We start from the raw sequence: 21,542 nt of genomic DNA, 5'->3' as shown, positions 1-21,542 counted from the left end.
CTTCCTTTCTTCCTCCCTCCCTGCTTCCCTTCCTCCCTCCCTATCTCACATTCTCTTTTCTTTCTCTCCCTATTCTTTCTCTCTCTTTTTTTGCTCTTTCTTTCAACACAAAGCTAACAAATTCCCACAAAACCACTAAGAAGTTGAAAAGACATGTCTAGTCTGTAAACCGAGGCACAGACATAGAAAAATAATTCAGTTTCACAGAATAAATTTATGATATTAAATCACCAATTTCTCTTTTATAAAACCAAGATCAAAACAGGTATATGCTTACACATTTATATTTATATACATGCAATAATAACAATTTGTTTAGTAAGCGGTTATAGTTTAATATGGAGGCAGTGACAAACATTAGATATTGTTGCTTAACAATTACATACTATACATTTAAATAATTTGGTTGGTTGTGGAGTAGATTGAGAGTTCAGGTTTTGGGTATACTAAATCAGCTAGAAATTTCAGCACACTAACACAAAGGAGGATCTAGCCTAGAAATGAATACCAGAGATTTATACAGAATACTCTTGAATATTTGTCTTGTAGCTTACCTATTAACATTGCAGAATTGTCAACAGTGAAAATAGCACATACTGACAAGAATGAAAAAAAAAGTACTGAAAGATTTTTCTACTGCTGATAGAAATGTAAATAGTACAGACAGTCCAGAAAACATTTGGACAGCTAGTTTAGAAACACATGTAGAATTTCACTTTCTTAAAATAAACTGTAAATATGATTTAAAAATGATATATATATATTTACACAAAAAGCTATGTAGGGTTGTGCATGTATGGATGTGTGTGTGTATGTGTGTGTGTGTGTGTGTGTGTGTGTGTGATGGGGCTTGAACTCAGGGCTTGGGTATTGGCCCTTAGCTTTTTCTCCGAAGTATGGCACTCTATCATTTGAGCCACACTTCTACTTCTCTCCCAGTATCTTGATGGTGACATTATGCTACTCTTGGCAAGATGCTACCATTGGGGAAACTCTAAAGGGCATATGCAATCTCTGGATTATTTCATCTCATTACATATACAATTATCAAAAGAGTAAAACTTTAATTAAAAGAACACTGAAAGACTTAATTAGATACTTCAAACTACAGATGTCCAAATGGCTAAGAATCTCATAGACTAACAGAAATAAATATGAAGGAGGATGCCAATAAAAGTCACAATTTGGCAAAAGTTGACTACCGTTTAAAAGGCCAAGAGGAAGAAATATTGAGAGATCTATGGAGCAACCAGAATTTGCAGACATCCATGATGGTAATAACGACATACAAATAACCTTTGGCTCATCCATAGTAAATCACACATTAGTAATAGCAGAATGAAGTGACTTTGTAAAGACAAAACCTTTGTAAAATGAAAGGTTTATGTGCAGTATTTATTTTTGTTTCATAAATAATAGCTGAAAAATTGGGAGTAGGGTTTATTTACAGGGGAACAGATTGTGATATATTCACGTAGCAGACTTTACTATATGAAGAAATAAATGACTGATGCGCAAAACATGAGCAAATCTTAAACTCATTCAGCAAAGCAAAAAAGCCATAAATGAAGAATTCCTAATTTATAATGTTATAGATTGAAAGCATCAAATTAAGCATTTGTGACAGCATTTTTGAGTTGAGCAGTTTCTTCAGTATTGAAAGAAATTCATTTAGAGAAAAGAGCAATTGACATGACTTTTCTTACCTGGTGAGCATTGTATCTTTTCATCTGTACACTCACCTCAACTTTACAGAGCTAATCAAGGGTGCCAGAACTGCATGAAAACTGACAATTCAACATTTTATTTTTGGTGTTTTCTGATGGTGAAAGTTGATTTCTCTGTAAGAGAAAAGGTGTAATAAAAATCAATTAAACAAATAAATTTGAGAATAAGTTCTGTTCTTTTTAATAGTCTGTGTTGTTTCCTCTCACATTATGTTAGCATCAATTAATTATAAAAGGCTATGTGTCATTTTGTTGTGTTTCTTCTCCATTATTCCTCCTCATTCTTTCTCCCCCTTCTTTTTTTGTGTGGGGGAGCAGTCCTGGGCTTAAACTCAGGGCCTGAGCACTATGCTTGAATTTTCTGAAGGCCAGAACTCTACCACTTCTGGCTTTTTTCTATGTATGTGGTACTGAGGAATTGAACCCTGGTCTTCGTGCATGCTAGGCAAGCACTCTACCACTAGGCTAAACTCCCAGCCCTCTCCCCCTTCTTTAAACCAATCTTTTTACTCCATTTCCATGTGTACGCATTTTCACATGTACACACGAAGTATCTTTATCATATCACACTCCTTTGCCTTTTCCATTCGTCCTTTTCCTTCCCATTAGTATCCACACTTTGAATAGAAACAGTTTTACATTCCTGACATTCACTTCTTAAACTATGTGTTACTTGTTCAGAGGGGTTTCACTATGATATTTCACATGTTCATACACACTATTTTAATCAAACTGATCTCCCCACTTCCCTTCACTTTCTCCATCTCTACCACTGCCTATTATTCCATGGAGCTTTCACAGAGTTCTGTTTTACTCTCTTCACTCATGGGTGTAAAATGCTTCAGCAGTATTCATCATCTTCTCTTACCTTTCCTCCTCTGTAACTATCTCAAACATTTTCACAATGACAAATTTGTCCCATATACATGTATACATCTGTATAATCCTGTTTGATTTTATGTACATGTGTATCTTTCAGGGTGGCTATCAACATAGGAGAGAAAACCTGTGATTCACACCCTGTTTCTGGATTACATTTGTGGACGTGATATTTTTCAATGCTATATACTTTTCTATACATAATATGATTTCATTATTCTCCAAGGGTTTGCACAATTGAGGTTAATTGCCTCTTCTTATTTGATAATTATTAACTTATTTCCTCTAAGGTCTATCATGTTCCATAACAATAGAGCCATGACCTGGTTGTGGGGGAAGGTCATTATTTTTCCCTTCAGTCCAGCAACTGAACAGTGCTTTAACACCTTTGAAATAAAATAAGCTATCAAAACAGAGTTTTTAAAAAGTCAAAGGCTAAATTATCCTTTATACATCTGAATTGCTGTTCTGCTTGAGTCTGGCAATGATACCACAGATGAAGATTTTACAAGCCTGTTAATAACTGGAGACTTAGTTTAAAGTCACAGAGCTTTAAAAAACATGCTTGTAGAATCCAAGGCAGATGTAAAGTTAATCAAAATCTCTGAAGAGCTCTGCTATTTTCAGCAGAATTTTTTTCAGTGAGATTAAAAATAGCTCAATAATATCAATAGTTCAAGAAAGAAGTCTAAAATCTACTTGCTTCTCCCATAAAGAACTGTCCCGAGGTCTCAAACTTTCACCCACTCAAGTAGAGATATCAAAGCATGGGAAGCATATAAAGCTCACAGTTGGACTTGTATTTTTAAGTGAAGTGGGGGAGGTTACCAGTTCCAAGCATGGGAAACAGTGTATCAAACATTTTCAAATGCTAGTGCAAGTGAAAGATTTGTGGAAACAAATGAACAAACCAAATAAGAAAGAAACTGCAAATCAGTTTACTTTATCAAGCATATGTTAGGTCATTGTTTTAATCCTCCTTTTATATGATAGGAGATATCACTTTGCTGGTGTTGTATGCAACTAATGAGAGAAAAGTCTTATTTGAGGTCATGACTTCAGAGAATTCCATTCAAGGTTAATTGGCTCCACTGGTCTTTGGCCTGTGTTGAGGTAAAACATTGAGGCAGAGAGAGGCATATAGGAGCATAAAGCTGCTCACTCATGGTAGCCAGGAAGCCAGAAACCATAATGGCTCACATCCTAGGTACTCAGGTGGGCTGAGGTCAGAAGATCATAATTAAAGTCCAGCCTAGCTAGGAAAGAGGTTGAGGGATATCTCAGCCAATAGCTGAATGTGATAGTTAGTACTTGTCATGCCACTTAAGCCAAGGCTAAGACGATGAGGATTGTTGCTTCAGAACACACACACATACACACACACACACACACACACACACACACACACACACAGTTTCTGAGACATAATTTCAGAGGAAGAAGCTGGAAGTACTTGTATGTCTGTCATCTCAGCTGTGACAACAATTCTGAAACAGGCAAAAAAATCTTGAGATCTTCTTAAAATAATCATGAAAAGAAAGGACTGGAGCCATGGCTCTTAACAAGTGAGAAGTTCAAGCCACAGTAGCAACTTTACACAAGTGTGTCTTTCTAAGTGAAGTGTGAATCTTTCAATGGCAAACAAAACCCAAGTTGTATCCATAATCTTGAACTATAAATGACTTTTATCCCCACTCTTCCCATTTGAAATGGAGCAATATTTGGAAACATTTTTGGTTGCCATTTGAGAAGTATGTAGACACCCAGGTTGATGTAATTATCTAATTATGTAAAATAAAATCCCTTTATAGAATAGTTAACTAGAATACCATACTAATATGTGTGTGTATACATACATATATACATATATATATATATATATCCCCAAGTTCAAAAAAGAGCACAATGTAGAAATGAGTTCTACAATTTATTTATTTTCCTAATAATGTTCCCAGGAATTTTACCTTTGTATTGACTTCTTTTTTTTTTTTTTTGCCAGTCCTGGGCTTGAGCTCAGGGCCTGAGCACTGTCCTTGGATTTTCTCAAAGCTAGAGCTCTACCACTTGAGCCTCAGCACCACCTCTGGCTTTTTTCTATGTATGTGGTACCGAGGAATCGAACCCGGGTCTTCATGCATGCAAGGCAAGCACTTTAACCACTAGGCCAAACTCCCGGCCCCGTTTGTATTGATTTCTTTTCTTATTTTGCATCCATGGTCTGAGACTGAAAAGTTACTGTCATGCTGGGATTTCATCCTGAGCACTGTGTCCTGGGAATCATTTTCTTGGGCCTACTGCTAAACACACCCTCGAGATGACATATTGCAACTCCATGCTAAGATCTGCATGACATGACACAGCTCTAATAAAAAGCTCCAAATCAAAAACCTGGCTTAAGAATTTATTGCATGTAAGTCTTATGCATTAGCATATGATTCCTCAAAATATTGCATGAGGTGTCAAGAAAAAAAAATCTCTCTTCTGTTCCCTACATTTCAAAACTGTACAAAATTGTGCATTTTACAGTGTTTACTTTTTAGTTCTAAAGGTAAATGAGGCATAATATGAAGATATAAACAAAGCAAAATTCTTTGAGTATACATACAACAAAACTAAAACTGTATCACACAGTTTCTAAGTTATTCATGACAGCATTTCCTTCACATCCAAATTTCATCATAGACCCGAATTATAATCACAGAAAATGAAATTTAAAAAATTATTCAATAATAATATGTCACAAATAGAGCTTATCTTGAAATTGGATAGCAAAATATCTGTTAGATATTTACAACATAAGGGAGAGTGAAATAAATATAGAAAAAAGGCTCAAATAACAGAGAAGATAAATAATGTGTCTTTTTATTGTTTGTTTCAAGTTAGACAAAATCTTCACAGTATTTTAGAGAAGACTGATACTTAATTTTAGATAGATACTTTTTGGTATTTTTATCGGTTTTTCAAAAGGAAAATGTCAAACCCTTTAATGAATTTGAAGAGCTTGTATTGCACTGTTTAGCAAATGATCACTTTCAACTTTTGTATCATCCTTGAAACAAAGATGCTCAACTACATAAATTAAAGCATGAAGTTCAATATCATGTTAAGACATTGAAATTCTGCTTAAGTCAGATAAATTAGTCATTTGATTAAGTTAATTTAAAAATATTACATAACATCTACTATGATCATCATGATATCTATTTATATTACACATGGTAATTATCATTATACTGTGAAATTTTTCATGATCATACCATACTACAAATTTATTTCAAATGAATTCATGTCTACATTTACTAAGAATAAGGATATGATTATACATTACAGTGACCACTTAATGTATAATTGAGGAAAATAAGCTGTTTAAGTCGGGGCCATATTACAAAGCCAGTGGCTCTAGTCAAATAAACTCTTGAGACTCTTTGATAGGATAAATTTATGAAGATAAACGTGTATTTGTAGCCGTTGGCCTGACTTTTCTCTGCAAACATTTTAAAAGGGGATCTGGAGTTTGTGTGTGTTAGTTACTCTGTGTAGCAATGGCAAAATTCCTGAGGTAAACAATTTAAACAAAGCTAGGTTTATTTTAGCTCAGCATCCTAGAAGTTTCACTCCATAGTTGCTTGGCTCTATAGCTTTGGGCTTGAAATAAAGCAAAAGTCACAGTGTCAGACATGGGTGACAGAGCAGAGTGCCTGCTCTTGGCAACTAGGGAGTATTTAGAGAAAGAGTGAAAAAAAGTGGCTGGGACAAAACATGGCTTTCAAACTACCTCTCATAGGGCCATTCGACTAGGTCCTGTCTGAATTTTCATTCCCTCCAAGTAAACCATCTAAGGAGGAATCCATCAAAGTATGAATCCATCTATCACCCATTGATGAGGTCAGAATCCTCATGATTCATTCATCTCCCCAAATATCCACCTCTGAGAATTGCTTCATTCATTATATGATCTATTGAAAGACATTACAGACCGAAACTATAATAGAGGTGATGAGAAAAGTTGGGGGAAGATAAAGGATTTTTTATGTTTAGGAGGAAGCTGGAGGATGTATTTTTCAATGACCTGAAGGTAACTCATAGCCATTAAAGAATTTTCTATTTTGTTCAATCTGTCTCTTAATCCTCTATCATCTATCTGTCATCTATCTATCTTTCTGTCTGTCTATCTATCTATCTCTGATTGTCTTGCTAGCTCTTTCTGTGTTTCTCTGTCTTTCTCTCTATTACATATCATATATGTAGGTCATTAATTGTTTACAATAGTTGGTTAGGGTAAGATTTATGTTAGTTTGTATAAATCTGCTTCTCATTTTATTGTTCTGGGAAAACACAGTACTCTACTTATTCATTGCGATTTGAAAGATGACAAATGTTCACTGCATACAACTCTATTTCTCAAAGCCTCAACCAATTGGTTTGCTCAAGACATGTGATAGAGTATTGTAAAAGATGGAGCTTTTCCATTCAATATTTTGTCATTTTTGACAATATTTTGAATACCTGAAACTGAAGTTCTATATCCCAAGTCCAAACTGGAAATTCTACATACCAGGTCTCTCATACTTGTATCTACATGCCAAATAAAGAAACATGGTCAAAGGCAAAAAGGTAATTTATTACATGGAATTCCTGGGAAGACATCACTTTGATATATTTCCTTCAGTCTTCAGAGATAGACATTTGCTTTAGGTTAAATAGGGATAACTGAAAACAATTGTGTAAAAGTACGCATAATGAAAATAGTTCCTTATCATATCTTGGGTTATGATGTTCAGGATAGATGCCCAGGAGTGGTATAGGTAGTACTGTATGGAAGGTCTATTTTCAGTTCTTTAAGAAACCCCCAAACTGCTGTCCAGAGTGGCTGAACCACATTATATTTCCACCAGTAGTGCATTAGGGTTCCTCTTTCTCCACAACCCTGCCAGCATCTGTCATCATTTAAGTTCAGGATATTGGCCATTCTAATTGAGGTAAGGTGGTATCTTAAGGTTGTTTTTATTTGCATTTCCTTTATGACCATGAATGATGAGCATTTTCTCATGTTTTTCTGCCATTTTAACCTCTTTAGATAAGTCTCTCTTAAGATAAGGACATCTGCTCAGCACTATTCACAACAGCCAAATGATGGAAACAACCCAGAAGCCCTACTGCACATGAATGGATACAAAATGTGTGGCATCTATATATAAAATGGAACTCTATATAGCCAACAAACAAGATAAAATAATGGCATTCGCTGGGAAGTAGATGGAGCTAGAGTGAATCATGTTGAGTGAGATGTCAAGACCAAAGGAACAAAAGATACATGGTATCCTTAATATGTGGCTACTAGATCCAAACAGTATAAGAGCGATGACTCAATATTCAGGTATTGGACATGGTATTGGAAATATAAACATAACTACATGGACATAAAATTTATGACTCTATAGACATAATATTTTATTACATAGATTAATATGTATCTATGACACACAAACACTCAGCTTAATTTTAATTATGTTCTAAAAATCTAAGCACCAAGTGATTGTGATTTTGTTTAGAGATTCCCTTCTTGAATACTTGTTTGTTAAACATGTCATTTGAAATATGATGTAAAAATCAATGTTAATAAATTCATTAATAAAGAAGATAAGGGAAAAAACCATTTCCCAGCCACAGATATGTTTGAGATGGCCAGAGGTGAGTCAAAAGTTGTCTCAGTATTGATCAAGTAAGATCTTACTGTAATTACTAGTAATGGACATCTGGCAGATGATATGGTCCTTTCTGGATTCTAAAATGGCTGAAGAGTGTTTACAAGAGAAAATGGCTCAGGACAAAGGAAACAGATACAAAATAGAATATCTAGCCTTCATTTTGCTCTCAGTCAGTTGGTTGGCCCAAGTAAGGAGTGAATGTTTCTCAGTAATTAGCAGCTCTTAATGAAACCATTTTAATGTTGCTAGAAAGCTGAGTGTTCATTTGTCAGAAAAGGGCTGTGGATTTAAATGAGATGAAATATCTTTACAAAGCCGAATGCAGTTATTTGGCACCTGGAAAAGCTGGTAGTAAAACTGATCTCTTTAATTTTCCTAAATTTCATACGAATAGGCTTTTAATAAAGGTGAAGATGCTTAGGTTGGGCTTAGCATTAGGGTTAGTGTGAGGGTAAGGGTGAGGGTGAAGGAGAGGGTCAGGCTTAGGATTAGGGTTATGGTTAGGGTTTCCTGTAAGATGTTAGCATGGGCTGACATGTTCATTATATTTAATGACAACATTTGAGACCATTTATATTATAGATTTTTTTCTTATCTAGGACACAGCTGTGAAGACATACAATATAGAAATAGACATTATTTTTGATAGGATTTTGAAATCTAAAAGGAGCCCTGAGGAGTCTTGGTAGGTTGATTCTTTTGTTTACTTTTTTGTGCATTTACATATATATATATTGTTTTATTATTATATGATGATGTACAGATGAATTACAGTTACATAAATCAAAGAGTATATTTCTTTTTGTACAGTGTTACCCATTTCTTTGCTCTCTTTCAGTTTTTCCCTCCTGTCTTCCCACAAGTTGTATAGTTCATTTTTGACATGTCTAGGGAAAGCTAGTGCTGCATTTGTTCACCTTGTGTCCCTCCATTTCTCTGCCCTTCCCTTGTACTCCTAAAAACAGATAAAATGAAAAACAAGACAAAAGGAATAGAAGCCAAAAACAGAAACAAAGAAATAAAACCTATTATTTCCATTTCCTGCAGTTCATTTTGATAAATATTACTGTATATGATCACATGCACATAGTTATTATGCCTTTGTGTTCCTGGCCTAAGAATAGAATATCCTCTCTGATTTCACTGTGTGTGTATGTGTATGTGTATGTGTGTGTGAATGCCTCAAAGAACTGTATAATTTATCATGTCCCAGTGTTTTCTTGATTTTTATTTTTGTCATTCCTGTGGCTTGAACTCAGGGCCTGGGCACTGTCCTTGAGCTTTTATTTCTTTTACTCAACTATAGCGCTCTACCACTTGAGCAACAGCATCATTTCCAGTTTTTTTGTTGTTGTTGTTGTCGGTGGTGGTGGTGGTGGTGGTGGTGTGTGTGTGTGTGTGTGTGTGTGTGTGTGTATGGGATACCAAGGAATTAAACACAGGGCTTTGTGCATGCTAGGAGAGTACTCTACCTCTAGGCCACATGCCTAGCCCACAGTGTTTTATTTTGTGTTTAACCATCCAATGTGTTTACTTGTAGATTTGTGCACACATTCTTGCTACCACAAATGAGGGATACTGTGTAGCCCATATTTCTTGGATTTGGCTTTCTTCACTTGCTATAATTTTTTTCCAAGTCTTCCTTTTTACTTATGAATGGTACAATGTCATATTTTCTGATGGATAATTAGAATTCCAGTGTGTGTGTGTGTGTGTGTGTGTGTGTGTGTGTGTGTGTGTGTGTGTGTGTGCGTGTTTTCTTGGTCCATTTTTCCACTGAGGGCTATCTGGGCTGATTCCATATTTTGGCTATGGTACGTAAAGCTATCATGAACATGGTTGTTCTAGTAGCTTTAGTATGACATTGTTTGTTTGTTTGTGTTCTATTGAATAAATGCCCTGGAATGAAATGGCTGGATTATAGGGATTCTCTATGTTTATTTTTTGAAGGGGCTATTTTCAATTTCTAGGAGTTAGTATGTAATCATAATCTCAAGCAACAAAGGAAAAGGAAATTTGGATTAGACAAAATGCAGGTGGAGGGAAAGATTAGTGATAAGACTGTTAGTACAAAAATCAGGCAAGGAAGTAGAGGGATGGCAGGAAAAGCTAAGAAACCAAACCTAATGAGAAGTAGGGGTCTACAAAAGAATGAGCAATTAAGAAGGACTAAAGAATGAGGAAATAAGGTTGGGACTAAATTTCTCTGTTCGAGGACTTTGTAGGGCACATTAAAGAGATCCATTTATCTGAAAACCATCTTCAGTTCTCACTATTGATCCCATGTCCAAACTGAAATAAGCTAATGTGACATGCCTATGCCATTTGTTCACTTTCTCCTCTACCTTTCTTTTCTAAGAAACATTCCTATTATCTTTACTATGTGTACATCATGCTTGAATTCTTCTCTTGCCAGCCCAAAGACTGAAGTGAAATCAGCTAACCTAAATTTCTGGAAAGATATTGGTGCATTGGTTGGGAAACAAGGAGTTAAAGATGTCTCCTTCCGATTTGGATTCATCAATGGAAAACAATAGCAATAGCAAGAATTTTAACTCAGTAACCCAATACAATATACCATTATTAATGAAAATATCAAGGAATATGATTTCTTCTTATGTAGCATTATATTCTCATCCATCCTTGGTCACCTTCACATTTCCTATGTTCCAAGAAATCCTTGAGATTGAGGGCAAGATTTTTTTCAGAACTCCCAAGGAAGACATGTGGAAAAATCTGTCTCTCTGCCTTTTTTTGCATGTAGAACTGCAGTTGCAATTGACAGGAGGGGAAACAGCAAGTTTCAGGGCTGAGGGCTGGGGGTTGGGGGGAGAAAGGGGTGGGAATGCATGCCTACCACGTCCTGTCTCCACTTTAAATAACTTCCTGCCATAAGGTGGAGCTATATCCTATCCAGAGACAAGTATTGGATATAGGATCTGGCAAAAGTCCACTTACATTATTTTTCACTTGGCTTGCAGTTTTTTTTTTTCTTTTTAAAGTTAAAATGCATGGCAGCCACCCCCAAACCCACCACCAAGTGAGAGAAAGAGAGCTGTTATTTCAGTGCAGCTTGGATTTTAATGTGGTGAACAGGTGTGTGAAAGCAAGCAGGACCTTGACTTTTTAGCTTAGGCTGTAAATACAGCTTCAGGGGAAAGGCTTTGAAGTGCTGAGATCTGAGGTGGTGGGTGTTGAAGCCCCCCAACCCCTAAGGTAGTATAGGGAAACCACAGGTATCTGATAGTATTTCCTCTGGAGAAAAACAAGCCCAAGCATCAAACAGAGTGTTGACAAACAAAATGAAAAACAGTGATTCCTTTAAAAAAAATAATTCTATTTTTGAATACGCTTTTATGTTCATTAGATTGCTAGAATTTGTGATACTGGATTATGTCATATATGAGAGAGATTTTGCATTTCTGTTATTGTAAAAGGTATGGCCATGAAAACCCCCGGCTGAGCTATCTGTAAAACCCTAGCATCTCCACCCAAAGGAAAAAATGATCCCCTGAAGAGAGACAGCTCTATGGGTTTCCTGATAACACATCAAGGGTAATGGAGATGAAGGAGAATGGCTCAACAGGAGTGTATGTTGCATGACTCCCTGGGCAGTGCTCTCTATCTGGAAATCAATTAAAGGGCAAGGTACACCAGCTCATAGCTGGTTTGGGATTTTCTCAGTTGAGATTTGCATAGAAACCTTTTGAACAACTAAAACGGGAAGTAAAGAGATGGGACTGAACTTGACAGTGAAAAGTCTTTGTCCCATAGAGACTGATTAATATTCAGAATGATTACCAAAATATCCATCAAATATTGCAAGGCTATCTCTCCCCGTTGCTACCAAAAACCAATTTTCTAGTTGATATAGTTGTATTCCTGTGTGCCTTCATGTGTGTGCAAGCCTGTTGAATGTATTTGTGCATGCATGTGTGTTTGTCTCTGTGTATTTGTGTGTGTGTGTGTGTGTGTGTGTGTGTGTGTGTGTGTGTGTGTGTCTGTGTGTGTATTTGGTAGGCTAGTTGTCACTTTTTTTTTCCAGTTTCTCTTCCATGTCTGAATCATCTCTGGTTAGTCATAGAGCTTTGCACATTACAGTTACACAACAAGTATTTTCTGACTATGTATCCAACCCTCAGTCAGGGAAATCTGTTTGTACACTGACTCATCCTTTTCATTTATATAATATTCCTTCCATGCCACGTTTTTGCTTTCTTTTGTGTTTTTATTTTGCCCTGACAATTGCATGGGGTCTTTGTTTATTTTTTTTATTTTATTCTTTAATGTGCTTTTTCTTGTAGGGCTCACAGTTATTCCCCTAGGCCTTTTGTCTTTTAAGTTTGAGGATCTTTTCTGTTTTCTCTGCTACAAAACACATCTCACACACGTTGCCTCTTGCCACTCCCCTGAGTCTCTGAGCCACAGACTCACACTGTCAGGGATTGTCCATCCATCGAGCACCTGGGGTTTAAGGTGTAAGCAATTTTACTGTAATTGCTTCTTCCCAGCAGTTATTCCTTGAAGTGGTGAGGAGGGACATTTGGTGGGTTCTCTTTTTCCATCTACATAAATAGGTATTGGAACCAAATCCAAAGAGCATGGCGTAGTTATCTAGAAATAAATGTAACCCCCCATGAAGAGAGGTTTTTTTAGGTATGCTTTGATTCATCTTATTCTTCTCCTGGCTTATGCATTAGTGTAAACTTAATTCAGTCTTTCCATTTCCATTTGATCTGTTTCTTTGTCTAGATGGACTCAGAAATGAGTTGCATTACTATCCAACTTAATCAAGTCACATAGTAGTTTTCTTCTTTCTTTACTATTCTTTGTTTTGCATTTTTTAAAAAAGTATATAAACACAAGGGTTACAGAAGGGTTACCTAAGTCAGGGAAAGAATACATTTCATTTGATCCATATTTCCCCCTTCCCTCACTCCCAGTTTCCCTTCCTTAAAATTCAACTCTGAATGGATCTTTCTTCATGATAACTGTATTGTCCTCAACTATTTTTTCTTAAGTAGTAAGAAAAACAAAGCCCCTTTTGTTATCCTCTTTTATTCATTTCATTCCCTCAAACATTCTAATTGCTTTTCCATAAAGGCAAACAGATAGTTTTCATGACAGAGAATAGATAGATATATAGCTAATTAGTAACTTTGTGTCCAACTTATACTTCATTTAAATCTGATGCCAAGAATTTTGCTAATGTAGTTTTAGTTCTCAAAGGAAATTCTGGGTGAGTAACAAAAATGTCTCCGCAAATACTTCTGAGCAGTGTTACAAGAATCAAGTATGATTTAGAAATGCAATTAGTGCAGTTGTCTATAACTCTGTCTCAAAGCTACTGTCTTTACATGCTGTATATTCTACCAAATTTCTATTCTGGCATCATAATGTACATGGCTATACTTACTTGCATCAGAAGGGGTCTACGTCATGAATCAGTATACCTATGTCATCAAATCAGCATACTGTGAGGGTATCTTTGACCCTGATGAGGAAAACCACAAACTTTTATAAGAACTAAATTCATGTTTTGATAAAATTATGCAAATGATCCACCGTGACTTCACATAGATGTTATCTCTAGCTTTGGGAGAAAAAAACACAAACAAATGAACATAAACTTGGTTATCCCTACAAAATAAAAGTAGAAGTTTATTCATTATAAATGATTTACCAAATTAAAAATAAATCTGTTTCTTACCCTCTATGACTACTCCTATTTTTCCCAAGAAATAAAAGAGAGAAAATGTGGACAAGCTGGTCATAATTGAATGTTAGCCCATTGAAAACTGTAGCTTGTTCAAAGAGCATATTTACCCTGTACTTTCAGCTAGCAACTTGCCAGAAATTCAGCATACTTTTGGAAATACAAATGAGAATCCTATTAATAATACTAAGGCAAGATGCATGAATTGCAATTGTTTTGGAGAAAGTAAAAAAGTCTATTTAGTGTTTCTTCCAGCAGAATTAGATAGTCAATTCATACATAAGACTGAGGTGTCAACAGCACTATTTTCTGTTACTGTGGTGGTGAAAACACAACCTTCACAAGCTGGAAATGCCACAGCAAGTCTGGTCCACATATTGCTAATAGTTTCCTTTAGGGATAAAAGTAAAAGATGAAATACTGTCTAATAGCTGAGGGAATCTAGATGTTATAAAAAAGGGAAGAGGTTAGAGGACTCTGTGGAAGGGGATTGTTCTTCGACTCAATCCACAAGCTCACGTTTCCATCCTCTTCTGAGAACTCAGCATGAGAAGCCAAGGGACCAGTGTTCTTGGATATTTTGCTATTCCAGCAGCTGTCTGTGTCCCTTGGTTAGCTTTATTCTGTAACTTTGTCCTGGGTGATTCCCTAGGTATTACTACTTAATTGCATACCACTTCATCCTTGTTCAGTAATTATGCTTGTCCTTAGTTATGAGTAAAGAGATTTTCTCATATGTGCATTCAAGTTACATATTGCTCCTGTGGTTTAATGCATGTGCCTACAGTGGCATCAGTCACAGGCGTGCGTGCTTCCTGCTGCCATGTGTGAGAGAAGAAGATGGTCAATTACGACAGTGAAATTTACTCAACGAGATGATAAACACTTTGAAAAGCAGCTCAACAAATGATTATGGATTTCACACTTTTACTAATTGCTGCAATTTCTGGCTGAAATAAAAATCTTCTGCTTGCTTTAGTATCATAGGGTAAAGATCTCAAGAATATATTGCCAATAACCTCAAAGTATGTCTCTTTTAATTTGGGTTTTTACATTTTGGCCTCTTTGAGCCTATAAAATAGCAAATTTAAATCTTTAACTTTTCCTAAACAAAAGTTACAGGAAGAAAAAAAAATATATAAATGTCACATCATGTATATATATTCATACATATATATATGAATTCGTAGTAGTTCGTATAGTTCAATTATAGTTAATCACGTATTATCTTTGTGATAGCAACGTTTTCCATAATTTTACAAAAATGTTCAGATTTTGACATTATTTCTAATGAAATATAGATCTTTGTTTCTTCATTCTCAGAGTTTTACTTGATCAAGGATCTAGCAGATCAAAAACAAAAACATTAGAAAAAAGTTTTCTAATTTATACATACCCATCATCACTGATAAGCTGGTATTGTCTAATATAATTTTTCAGGCTGACTTGACATTCATAATAACACTGACTACATTTTACTTGATATCTGTGTGTATTGGTTTCATATTTTCTGGTTAAATTTGAGGTAGATGTGTGTGTGTGTACATGATGGGCTTGAACTCAAGGCATAGATTTTGTGCTCAAGGTTAGTGTTCCACTACTTAAGCCGTAGTTCTACTTTTACCTTTTGGATGTTTAACTGAAGATGGGTCTCCTTGATTTTCCTTCTAGAGTGGCACTGAAACCTAATCATGTGATCTCAGCCTCTTGCGTAATAGGATTACAGGTGTGAGCCACTGGTACCTGTTTCAGATTTGAGAGTTTTTAATGTGTCAGTGAGTATATAACTTTCCTTTCCAAATGACCATTGATTTGTAGAGAACAATGAGTGTTCTCTACAAATTTCCCTGCAAATAAATAGTCAAACCTATACAAAGAGGAAAGAGGAAATATACAAAGGAAAGTAAGGAAAGAGAGAAATACTTGTATCTTTTGTCTGTTTTCCAAAATTCTCCATGTCCATCAATTATGGTTTCTTTGTAAGTATTAGATATTTGGGTTTATGCCATTTCATATGAATTTTATTGGGAGGAATAGGATTTTTATTAACCTGTTTTAATTGTTCATATTTTTCATGTTAGAATGAAACATTACCCTTTCCCTGTGTTCTTAGATTTCTTTCGATTTGTCTCTTCGCTTCATTCTTCTTCACAGAGTCCTCTCTGCACATTCAGTATGGTTTCATGTCTATTGCAAAGGCTGATAAAAAGTATCAGGACTGATGAAATTTTGCCTAATCATTTTTTATCAGTTTTTCAGTGACACAGTTTGCTACTAGAGGAGCAGTGCCATATTGCTGTTGTCTGAGGCCTTTCTTTAATTCCTCTCCTCCAATTTACCTTTACTTTTCTGTTTTGCTCTATGCTTGAGTTTGACTGGTAGGAGGTATTAGCAGGAAATTATTATTATTATTTATTAGAAATTTTATTTTATTATCAGGGTAATGTATAGAGAGATTATCATTATATTTGTAAGGTAGCAGAGTACATTACTTCTTGAACACTGTTACCCACTCCCATATATTAGCAGGAAATTATAGGCAGGGAGGCCTAGAGTGATGTTGGGATTGATTCACTGGGTTTTGAAAAATGGCATTATACATCCACAGCTCTTTGCATTCAGGTGAATGCTTTCCCCTCTTCTGGTCCCCTATTTTTGCTAAGGTTATATGATCTCTCCCCTCTAGATGTTAGTTATAGGGTACCATGTCTTCCCTTTTCCTCAACTTGAATATCTTCATGTTTATCCTCTCAGCATCCAGTATATACCCCACATCTTTAACATGAACAAATGCATTTTATCACAAGTTTTATTTTATAAACTATAATTTCCACTTAACAATCTAACTTCTGGAAAGTGTAGGGGCCAAAAATGGAAGGGGGATCAGTGATTTCTCCAGGGTGCTATATATATAGACTGTCCCTGAGCTCTTCAGCTCAAAGCTGGTGCTCTATCACTTGAGCCATGGCAGAACTTCCGGTCTTCTGGTAGTTGACTAGAGATAAGAGTCTCACGTTCTTTAGTGCCGGGGCTGGCTTTGAACCTCTATCCTCAGATCTCAGTCTCCTGAGTAGCTGGGATTACAGTCGTGAGCCACTGTGCCCAGCTCCAAGCAACTTGTATAAATAAACACATTAGAATAAGAATTGTAGTCACATATGAGCAGATGAAGACCATAAAACTAGGAAGGGCCCGGAGCTGTGGCTCACCCCTGTAATCCTAGCTACTCAGGAGGCTGAGATCTGAGGATCAAGGTTCAAAGTTAGCCCGGGGCTTTAAAGAACGTGAGACTCCTATATCCAATTAATCACTAGAAAATGGTAACTGTGTCTGTGGCTCAAGGGGTAGGGCGGTAGCTTTGAAATGAAGAGCTCAGGCACAGTGCCTAGGCCCAGAGATCAAGCCCCATAACCTACAAAAACAAAATTGCTTGGACATTGGTGTTTTCTTGTGTGCTTTGTTTTGGGGGTTGTTGCAGTCCATTTGACCACTGGATATTGTCTGATATTCTGTAATTATTTCCTTTTTTTCTTTCTAATACAGCCAATTTCTGTAGTGTTTCCTATGTCTTCAAAGGCTATTGATCTTTCATTAGAATAGAGGAAATCGTTGAAGAACAGTTGATAATGAAAACAACTATGTTGTTTACTAGATATTTCAAGACAGGAAATCATTTCCTTATGACAATATCAGAAAACACGGAATGTACAGAATTGTGAATTAAGTAGTCAAAGATTTCCATAGTTTTCTTTTTCTTTTTTGGGGGGGGGTTCTTTATAACTAGCAGAGCTTTTATGTTTTATTATTGCAAGTGAGATTAAATACCAAGCACATTTCTCATGTAATTTTTTTGTACTTCAGTTAAAATTAAGGATTCACCATTACTTTTGGATCTTAATTGTCTCATTAGTAAGAATTGACTAGTTATATTTACTGATAAGATTGTGTGAGGTAGGCTCAAGTGGTAGAGCTCTATCCTTGAGAAAGTCCAAGGACAGTACTCAGGCCCTGAGCTCAAACCCAGGCCTGGCAAAAAAAAGTAAGAAAGAAAGAAAGAAAGAAAGAAAGAAAGAAAGAAAGAAAGAAAGAAAGAAAGAAACTCATCATCTTACATGTGTAACTGTAACCGCTCTGTACATTGTCTTGACAATAAAATTATATTTTATAAAAAGAAAAAAAGAATGTGTGAGGTAAAAAACAATAAATATTATTAAGAACCTTAAGAATATTTCCTAGTATTTTGTTGGTACTCAAAATAAGTCAATTCTAATTCCAAAATCCCACAACATTTTTCTGTTTTCCAAAATGCACAGTCAATTCTGCTTAATAATACAGTTACTTTTTAAGGACTACACTATGATTACTAAGCCCTGTAATGAAATATTTCATGAGTAAATCTTAATTTGTGTATACTATACTAGTTGCCAGTTCAGAAAATGTGTGGTGAATATTTCTGTGTGTATTTTTTATGAAAACCTTTTTATATAACCTTGACTTAACAGGTAAATCAATAGCTTCGAAATTGCCCATTGCTTTTTCCCAAAAGAAAATAATTTCATCATTTTGCTTAAGAAGTTATAACACAAGCTGCTGGGTCTCCATCAGTCTTTGGATTACAAGGCTATTTTCATGAAGTGTGAATGTTATCTGAGAGTGGAAAAAATAAAAATAAGAACTTAATTGAAAGTTGAGATCATAAAAGAGAAACAAGAGTGAGAAAAAATCATCAAATAACAGTTTTCTCTGTCTTCAGAAGTTTCCTGCTTTGTACAGTCTGAGCACTCAAAGCAGAACACTGAAAAATTCAATTGGTAGGCACTTCCTCCTTGATAATATAAAAAGCAAAGGGTAAAAGGAAGATCCAAGTTATACAAATAGGATTATATCTGAATCTTTGTCCAAAGTAAGAAAAGGAAAACTAGACTGGCAAAAATACTGATTTTTCTATGTGGCTATGGGGTTGTTTCTTTTTTCATATGTTAAAAACATCAAAAATATTTTAAGTGCTTCTCAGTAAAAAATTACTACATTCTTTATAAATCTAACAAACTTTAATTTTCATTACTACTTGTTTTTGGAAAGAAGCCTCTAAATAATTTTTTAGTTTTTGAATAACCTAATGGTTAATAAAACCTGGTTAATGTAATATAGAAAAATTTGCCATGCCTTTCTTTTCTTTTTCACTTTTCTTTTTGTGCCACTACTGGGACTTAAACTCACGTTTTGACACTGTCCCTTAGTTTTATGCTCAAGGATGGAACTCTACCATTTGAGTAACATTGCTACTTTTGAGCAGGCAACTTCTTAAATTTAGATTTCTTTCTGTTTTTTTTTTTCACATGTAAAACAGTGTTTATCAGGTGAAATTAAAAGGCCTTGCAATATATCTTTATATGGTTCTGACAAGAGTGATTTTTATAAAAAGAAAATTTTAAGGGACATGGTTACCACAAAAATCACACATGCACTCACACACACATACATATATGTATTTTGAATAATGCAAATGGATCTGAAAGTGTGATACCCTGAGTTCAGCTGTTCAGCTTGCAATATGTTAACCCAGAATGTACATTATGATTGAAAAAGTTGAAGGACCAAGAGTAAAAGCTTTCTCATGACCCCTTTCTTCCTCTTGCCTAATTGGTTAGTATTCTAAGGATTAGCTGAATTCATTTGATTTATGTCAGGACAAAAGGAAGTCATTTTAACCTCTTTTCCAATATACTAGGTAAAAGATCATTCATCTGACAATGCACTTAGGAAGTGAATTTCTCAAGTACAAAGGGGAGGGCATAAAGGATAAAAAACAAGTTTGTTAGTCCATGGTTATGCTATAATACACAATTTTAAGAAACATTATAGGATTTTTTGTTTTAGGCCTTATCATAGAGAAAAGCTTGGTTTTCCTTTTATTTGTACCCCATTCTCATTCTCCTCCAATATGAATCACAACGTCCCTACATAGAAATTTTCCTTTTCAATTTGTTTGTAAATACACTAAGTTACTTTTAATCTTCCATGCCACAGGACAAGAGTTAATTGGGATAATATGCAAAATATTATCCCTCTACTGTTGGCACTCCTCCAAAATGGGAGTAATATTTCCATTTCAAGCTATCAACCGTAAGTGTTGAAGCAAGTCCTGCAATACTCAGATCATTGAGATGTGCTGCCTTAGCCCAATTCTCATTTTGATTTATCTAAGTTTGGAAATAAGAGTATTAAATTAGCAAAGACAAGCAATGAACAAAGCCCTAGGGATGAATTAGCCATTGTCTCTGGTCCATTAATCTCCTCTTCAATTCTAGAGAATTGTGGCTCACCCAGACCTGAAGATCAAATAAAATGCCTAATTGGGAAAACCCTAAACAAGTGTGTCCTGGGGAGCTTGAATTTATTTGTCACCAGCTCAAACAACTGTGTTGTTTATATAAGGCTTTAAAACCCTGATACTTTTCCACTACTATATCTTAATCCCTAGTTCTTTATGCTCAGGAGAGCAATTTAGAGCTGTTTTCAATTAACTAGAATGGAAAGGGGCAGTTATTCCAAAAACAGATAGCTGTGTTGTGTTTTGCCAAACTCGCTAGTAGTTTAGTCCTAAACATCAGGTTTGGGAGCTGCTTTAGGATCAACTAGAATACAATGCGATCTATTCTTTGCTGCCCTCGATATCAGAAAGAAATGGTTGAACATAACCACAATTCAAGATACAAGCAAGGCAGAAAATTTGGAATGTTAAGGCTAAACTTAAATGCGAAGGGAAAAAAACCTGAAGTAATTATGTACAATGGCAATCAAGTTCCAGTAATTCTTTTCATGTAAAATATTCTGATGCTATGGATACAGCAGAGGGCAAAATAGAATGAATATTATTCTGTCAAATTTTATGTAACCATAGAAAAGGCATTTATTTCCACAAATTAAAATACACCAATGTTTCATGTTCTATAGTAAAATACTAATACATATATATATATGTATATATGGTAGCTGGAACTCAACTAATAGTACAGTAAATACAAACACTGTTCATTCTGATGTAGTGGCAATTCTGTTTTAAATTCATTGTTTGTATTGCATTGTGACTGGCAAGAATTATATTGATTATGGCTTGGAAAATCAGTGGTAGATAACGTTTTTAACTTTATTGATTTACAAATGACAGTGCTTATGGAATAGAGATTTGCCCAGAATTGGTTAGCAGGTGGAAGGTGGGACCAATTTAAATGCTGAAGTTTACATATCCTAGAGATGGTAGTGCTAGTCTATAACTATGGCTATTATGGCAACAGTTGTACAATGATTAACAGGGTTCTCTTTTGTTTTGGTGTAAGTATTAACAATTTGAACTCAGGATCTTTTTCTCTCAGTAGGTTTTGGTGCTCAGGGTTGGCACTCTTCCATTTTAGCCAACTCATATTTCTATGTCTTTTTTTTTGCTTATTTTGAAGTTAAGAGTCATAAGGACTTATCTTCCTCAAAAACTCAGCTTTCAGAGTAGCTAGG

Source organism: Megascapheus bottae, chromosome 3 (genome assembly GCF_031878675.1).
Source record: "Megascapheus bottae isolate mThoBot1 chromosome 3, mThoBot2.hap1, whole genome shotgun sequence".
NCBI classification, from domain to species: domain Eukaryota; kingdom Metazoa; phylum Chordata; class Mammalia; order Rodentia; family Geomyidae; genus Megascapheus; species Megascapheus bottae.
This window is presented reverse-complemented; position numbering follows the sequence as displayed.